Source organism: Babylonia areolata, chromosome 10, assembly GCF_041734735.1.
Source record: "Babylonia areolata isolate BAREFJ2019XMU chromosome 10, ASM4173473v1, whole genome shotgun sequence".
NCBI lineage: Eukaryota > Metazoa > Mollusca > Gastropoda > Neogastropoda > Buccinidae > Babylonia > Babylonia areolata.
In genome coordinates, this window is record NC_134885.1 from 26,970,524 (window position 1) to 26,978,023 (window position 7,500).

General features: G+C 46.2%; 1 protein-coding gene across 23 annotated transcripts in view; it reads right to left on the reverse strand.

Moving 5' to 3' along the window:
• LOC143286921 (uncharacterized) overlaps nucleotides 1-6,977 on the reverse strand; it is a 54,405-nt gene extending 47,428 nt beyond the window's left edge. For all 23 annotated transcript variants that reach the window (XR_013055893.1, XR_013055891.1, XR_013055892.1 and 20 more), the window contains exon 1: nucleotides 6,768-6,977. The gene's annotated coding sequence lies outside the window, so the exon portion shown is untranslated. The remainder of the gene's footprint in view (nucleotides 1-6,767) is intronic.
• Nucleotides 6,978-7,500: the final 523 nt, after the last annotated feature.

A 7,500-nucleotide genomic window follows, 5' to 3' on the forward strand; every position in this document is an offset into this window, starting at 1 on the left:
TGGGTTTAATAATATTTGGAATGTAATTCTAATTTCTTTGTATAATTCGCAGTCATCTAAGAAATGAAATTCATCCTCTATTGTTTGACATAGTAAACATAGTCTCCTTTCTTTTGGGATGTTGAAATATCGGCCTTTTTCTATTGCTAAATCATGACAGGATATTCTTAATTTGCACAATGATTGTTTTTGATTATAATTAAGATATTCTTCAAGCAAATAAGGTTCGGTTCTGTACTGACGAGTAATTTTATTATAGAATAGTAGTTTAGATCTATTTTCAGATTTGTTTCTCTTCCAGAATAAAACATACCCATACTCTAGTTTATTCATTATAATGTGGCTAAGTCTATGAATATAGAATGTTGATTGTGGCGACCTCCCCTCAATAACTCTCAACGTCAATCATCCCCGACCCTAAGCTCTCTCGCGAAGAAGAAGTTATGCATCCTGACAGGGAATACGCAAGAAAGAGATACATGTGGACTCCTAAGTTTCCCGTGGGTGATGCCTCTGTGTGTAATCCCTTTGGGTCACCTGAGGGACCAAGAACAACGTGAATAAAACACCATTAAAAGAAACCGAAAGCAAAAAGAGAGAAGGAAACCAAGAGTTCCGAGGGCACGAATATTGTTCATGGATGTAACTGGTCCTTTGATATTCCCCATGGGTTTCGAAGGTGGTAGGAAAAGGGTAAGGAAGAAAGAGGGAGAGTGGAGAGTGGAGAGTGGAGAGTGGAGAGAGAGAGAGAGAGAGAGAGAGAGAGAGAGAGAGACAGACAGACAGAGACAGAGAGAGAGAGACAGAGAGAGACAGAGAGAGAGAGACAGAGACAGAGAGGCAGACAGACATCAGAGGGAGAGACAAAAACAGAGACAGAGACAGACCGAAACAGAGATTGGCACGGACACTGACAATGTATTAATGCCAATGGGCTACTGCCCTTTTGGTAGACAGCAATAATGACCACACACACACACACAAAATATCATTTCGCGAGAAATAAATCATGAACAGAAACAGCAAATTTTAGTTGTGAACCATTAACACCGACATTAACACACATACATGTGTGTGTGTGTGTGTGTGTGTGTGTGTGTGTGTGTGTGTGTGTGTGTTAAACAGCCTGTTAGTAAACGATGAGACTGTGACGTTGCATCTGAATACATGGTAGACAAGCATCATGGCCTGGCTTCGCTGACGAAGATCTAGCAAGGGCGTTGTCCACGTCTGATGCAGGCACGCTCATGGCTGACAAGGCCAATGCGGGAAAAGCAGAGTCGGCCGCAGCGGTTGCAAGGGAAAGTCTGGTCTGGGTTCGCGGCTGCAGCGTCGTGGTTCTTCCTCCTTCTGCGTTTGTCCTCAAGGCTGGCCCTGCGGTTGTTTTCGAAGGAGGAGACAGCTTCGTGGATGGTGCGTCGCCAGGTCTCTCGATCAGCGGCTACTGCGGACCACTGGCGATGGTCAATGTGACAGGCACCGAGAGCTTTCTTCAAGGAGTCTTTGTATCTCTTCTTGGGTGCTCCTCTGTCACGGTGGCCAGTGGACAGTTCACCATACAGCACGATCTTGGGCAGGCGGTGGTCCTCCATCCTGGACACGTGCCCTGCCCAACGTAGCTGGGTCTTTAGCAGCACTGCCTCGATGCTGATAGTCTTTGCCTGCTCCAGGACCTCGACATTTGTGATGTAGTCACTCCAGTGGATGCTGAGGATGGTGCGAAGGCAGCGCTGGTGAAAGCGATCAAGCAGTCGTATGTGGTGCCGGTAGGTGACCCAGGTTTCGGAGCCATACAACAGGGTGGGCAGTACAACAGCTCTGTACACGCTGATCTTTGTGTCTTTCTTCAGGTGTTTGTTGTTCCACACTCTCTTGTACAGCCTGCCGAATGCGCTGTTTGCCTTTGCAAGTCTGTTGTCGATCTCCTTGTCGATCTTGGCGTCAGACGAGATGGTGCAGCCTAGGTAGCTGAACTGGTGGACCGACTTCAGCTCTGTCTCACCGATGTTGATGTGAGGAGCGTGGAATTCTTCCCGTGGGGCAGACTGGTGGAGAACTTCCGTCTTTTTCAGACTGACTTCTAGGCCGAAGAGCTGCGCAGCCTCTGCGAAGCAGGACGTTATACGCTGCAGGGCCGCTTCTGTATGGGCGACGAGGGCAGCATCGTCGGCAAACAGAAGCTCTCTGATGAGTTGCTCCAGTGTCTTGACAAGCACAAGACAAGCACACACACGCTAACAGCACACAGACACTTGTACTGGTTATCAGCTCTTGAATTCCATCGTGTTCGGTGGTTCAAGAGGTTGTATGACATGTATCCCATTCAGAGTTAGTAAGGGGTCGTACGCCCACTATTTATTGCAATCGCACGATTTCTCTCGTTCCCCTCCCATGTTTTTTTCCCTCTCTCTCTCTCTCTCTCTCTCTCTCTCTCTCTCTCTCTCTCTCTCTCATTTCTCTCTAAGATTTGAAATGGGAAAAGACAAGAAACCAACTCCGATGATAAAATAAATATTTTTGATAAAAATAAGGGGCACTTCCCACGATTTCTCAAACATTGTGAGAGAAAACGTTGGAGGGGAGGGACCACAATTTAATCGCAAACCCACGATTTCCCTCAAAGCGAGAGAAACCATGAGGGCGCCTCCTACGATCTCTCTCAAAGCGGAAGAAATCGTGGGATTGCTGCGAGAAATCGTGGGCTTACAGGGGTTATAAAAATACAAGCATCCCCATTGTGTGTGTGTTGCACCGCGAAAGGAATCGTTTGTGCAAAAATGATGGTTTACCTTCCGTTCTGAGAACCGGAGTCCAGAACAAGTGGTACGATTTTATGTAGCCTTTAATATACTGCCGTCAAATTAAGGCAAGGCATGGCAAGGCAAGGCAAGGCAAGGCAAGGCAAGACACTTTCTTTATTAACGAGGATAATGCATATCAAAGTACATGATTTTTTTTTAATCCCTCTTTTATATCCAACTTTGTTGTCCAAAACAGGTTTAATACATACGTAGTCTTGTAAACTTGTACTGTAGTCCCTCTGTACTCCCACCCCCAACAAGCTTCTCCCCCCCCACCAACCACGCGCCCTTCACTCCGCCCCCCCCCGACCCCCCACACCCCCTCAGCCACCCCCCCCCCCCCCCAAAAAAAAAAAAAAGCAAACCAAAACCAAACAAAAAGAAGAGAGAGAGAGAGAGAGAGAGAGAGAGAGAGAGAGGGGGGGGAGGCTTTTTCATTTAACGCTGCGCTACAGTGTTAATTAGTGAGGTTATATAATACATTTTATTGCTAGTCTGCTATTCTGCGAGCGTGTGATGCTGGGCCGTCAATGTCGGCGCCTATTCAGGAAGATGAGAAGGTGACAGGTGTTACCACAATTACAATTGCGCTTTACAAACAGTTTGCACAACAGTTTACCTACCTAGGTAGATCAGACTGAGAGCTGCCTTTAGAAGCTCATCATTCGGTGTTTCCTGTACCATTTAGTCAGACTTCAGTCACGCAGGCACACACACACACACACACACACACACACACACACACACACACACACACACACACACACACACGTACAAGGTTACGTGTGTGACCGTTTCTAATATTTATTCTACCCCACCATTTAGGCAGCCATACTCCGTTTTGTTCTCTTGGATGTGCATGCTTGGTATGTTCTTGTTTTCAAAACCCACCGAACGCTAACGTGGACCATGGATCTTTAACGTGCGCATCTGGTTCTTCTGCATGCTTATAAACACATACGAAGGAGGTTCAGGCACTAGCGGGTCTGCGCACACGGTGACCCGGGAGATCGGAAAAATCTCCGGCCACCGTTAACGCGCCAAGTATGCCGGGGATCGAACACAGGAAACCCGAAAGCACAAACTAGTAAATTACTGAGTTAATTTTGGACACCCCATTGTTTCTGTCTGTCTTGTCTCCGACCTTGTCTGTCTCTGACCCTCCACTCTCTGTCTCCCAGTCTCTCTCTCCCCCCCTCTCTCTCTCTCCCAGTCTCCCCCTCTCTCTCTCCCAGTCTCCCCCCCCTCTCTCTCCCAGTCTCTCCCCCCCCCTCTCTCTCTCTCTCCCAGTCTCCCCCTCTCTCTCTCCCAGTCTCTGCCCCCCCCCCTCTCTCTCCCACTCGGACTCTCTCCCAGTCTCTCCCCTCCCCCCCCTCTCTCTCTCTCTCCCAGTCTCCCCCTCTCTCTCTCCCAGTCTCCCCCCCTCTCTCCCAGTCTCTGCCCCCCTCTCTCTCCCACTCGGACTCTCTCCCAGTCTGTCGCACTGAGTCTCATACTCTGTATATCTGTCTTTCTCTCTGCCACTCCCACCCCACTTCTCTCTCTCTCTCTATCAGTTACACACATATTTATATGCGCGTGCACGCATGCACACAAACAAGTACGCAAGTAAGTATGCACTCGTACAACTGAAGCACAGGCAGACATGCACACACACTAGCACTCTGTATCTTTATCTGTCTATATCCCGGCATCTCTCTCTCTCTCTCTCTTACACACACACGCACACGCACACACACACACACACACACACACACAAGTCATGTACTCACAGATACAGACGTGCAAGTCACCCACGTTCGCATCCTCCCCACACCCTCACACACACACACACACACACACACATCTCACACACACATACACTCAGTACACTTAATGAGCTTGTGCATCCCCCCATCCTCCGCACCCCCACCATATCCAGACATTTCATCGAATCTGCCAGGGTATGACAGCGGCGTCGACCCGATCCCCGTCCGCGGCTGAATATTTCATGACTGAATTCATCCGCCATCAATCGTGCTGATGAGGACGCCACCTGGTGGCGTGATGATGGATTCCGTGTCACATTGTGACCACGCGCACATCTCTCTCTCTCTCTCCCCCCCACCCCCTCTCTCTGTCCCGTTACCTTGACAACTTTCGCAGTATATTTATCAACTTTTTCTGTCCACCCCCTTCAACACACACACACTTTCCTCAGTAACGACGGCTGGCGAAATTAAATTCCGTTCAAATAAAACTTTGACACATACACACACGTTCAAATAAAACTTTGACACACACACACACGTTCAAATAAAACTTTGACACACACACACACACACACACGCACACACGCGCGCGCGCGCACGCGTTCAAATAAAACTTTGACACACACACACACAGACACATTTAAATAAAACTTTGACACACACACACACACACGTTCAAATAAAACTTTCACACACACACACACTCACACACGTTCAAATAAAACTTTCACACACACACACACACACACACACACACACACACACACACACACACAGAGCAACAGGTTGCTTATACTCTGCAAGAAACGAAAGGAAATATCAACAGCCAGCCTTCCTCGTTATACACACCGCCGCCGTGTAAGAATTGCAATGCAAACTTTTTTTTTTAAACACACGAAGGAGTATCAGTGTTGCTACACTAACATATAGGTCTGGTGTCAGATTATGTATAAAGGAGAACAAAGGTTGGTACTATTTATACTGTTTTTTACATTAAAAAAATCCATTTGCAAATGTTCAAGGTGAGGTCATCGCCAACAAATCCTGGTGTTCCTGTACGATGACTGCAACAAGAGCTGTTCGACAATGGGCAGAAGCAGCGACAAATATTAATTTTTACAAATAATTATCTGTAATAATGTGAAAGACTGCATTCTGTTACCAATATCTCATGAAAAACCAGTCGATGAATACATTCTGTCGGGAAGCCATATTTCGCATAGATTATAGTCATCAAACGGGAGGTGGCGCGTGACCTGGTTTACACATCACGCCCTTTTACCGAAATTTACACAAAATCTGGGTGCCTGAGCATTTAAAAGGTTAGCGAAACTCTCCACTGTTCAACATCAATTCGTAAATATATTAGAAAACACTGAATAAACAAAATACAGAATCAGTTCTCCGGGTCCAGGTCACAATGGCAATGGCAACTGCTATCGACTTTACCAGAAGGCTTGCTTCACAGGAAAATATTGACGGATTATTACTTGCCTGTTCCTCTCAATCACGTCAGCGCTTTACGTGTCACAACATATATACACTAAACTATTCCTATACGTGTACAGACCTTTATTCTTCAATGCAGAGAGGTTTTATTTAATTCTTCAATAAAGAGCTGAAGAACAGTCCCCTGCTTTGTACTGAGGGCTTGTGGAGCAGGACGCGACTTGCCTCAGTCAGACTTGACAAAACAGTGAAGTCAGCGCCTTAAAATAAACCCCGTTTACGAGAAAAGAATAAATATGACCTCTACCTTCAGTTCACAACACGGCAATGGAAATCTACGTGGTTAAAAAGAAACAAGCATGAACACATCCCACCCTACCCACAGCCAGTCTTGTCAGGTGAGACGCCAATCTACCTCAGGATTTTTGGTCAAAAGAATGTAAGACATGCAAGTATGAAGCTATTTATAGACCCCTGCACACACCCACACGGCACACAAGAGAACACCCGCCATGTTTTTCCACACTGAACCTAGAAACTTGGTGCAAAACCCCAGCTACGTGCGCGGTCTTGTCCCTTGGGCCAGGGAAATCCAAGTCACCCACCACTCCTAACCAACTTACCATGACATTAAGGACGAAAGAACATACTTCAGTTGAAATATCAACCAACAGTTACAGTACATTACTACTAAATTAGCAGACTAAACACATAGAAAAAATAATTACAAATTACAAAACAACCGAAAACAGAAAATCCCACTCACCTAAATCGCTCCAGAACAGTCCTCCTCAGAGAAAAAAAAACCTTCCTCAAACCCACAGCCAAACAAATTTCACAACTGTGTAAGTAAAATCCGATCTTTTCCTCAGTTCTTTTAGCTGAAAACCGTGCAAATTTTTACTCCACCTGCAAGCACACACAGCGGATCTTATGGCACACACACACACACCTCTCTGTCTGACTGTCGCCAGAGCCTCCCAGCCAGCTTGCTGTGTGGTGGGGCGGCGATCGCGGCCAGCAAGAGACGGGACTTCTGATTGGTCCGTTCTCTCGTCTGCCGCAGGGTCACCATTTCTGCCTGAAGCGCGAAGATCGAAAGATTGAAGCAGCTTTACTTCTAAGTGTGATGCTGATTTAGAAGATCGAAGAGATTTCCGCGAAGGAACATTATGATGAGGTAGGCGATTTTTTTTTCTTTGTGTACTTCTCCGTTCAGCGAGGCAGAAATTAGCTGTATCAGTTGTTTGACAGCTTAGTTCAAGTTGGCGTCCGTTAAAATATAGTTTCGTTGTGCTGTTTACCGGATTCTTAAATTCAAATATTTTTAGGCCTAAAGTTAGTGCAGCATACACTCTTTTTCTAGCTGATATCCTACTTTATTAGGTCTAATCTGAAGCATTTATGCCTTTTGGATACATGCTTTTATTTGGTGGCTGCATTTTGTGTTCTTGATTATCTTAAACTTGAAACAACAGCTGTCCTTTACAGAAAAGTAT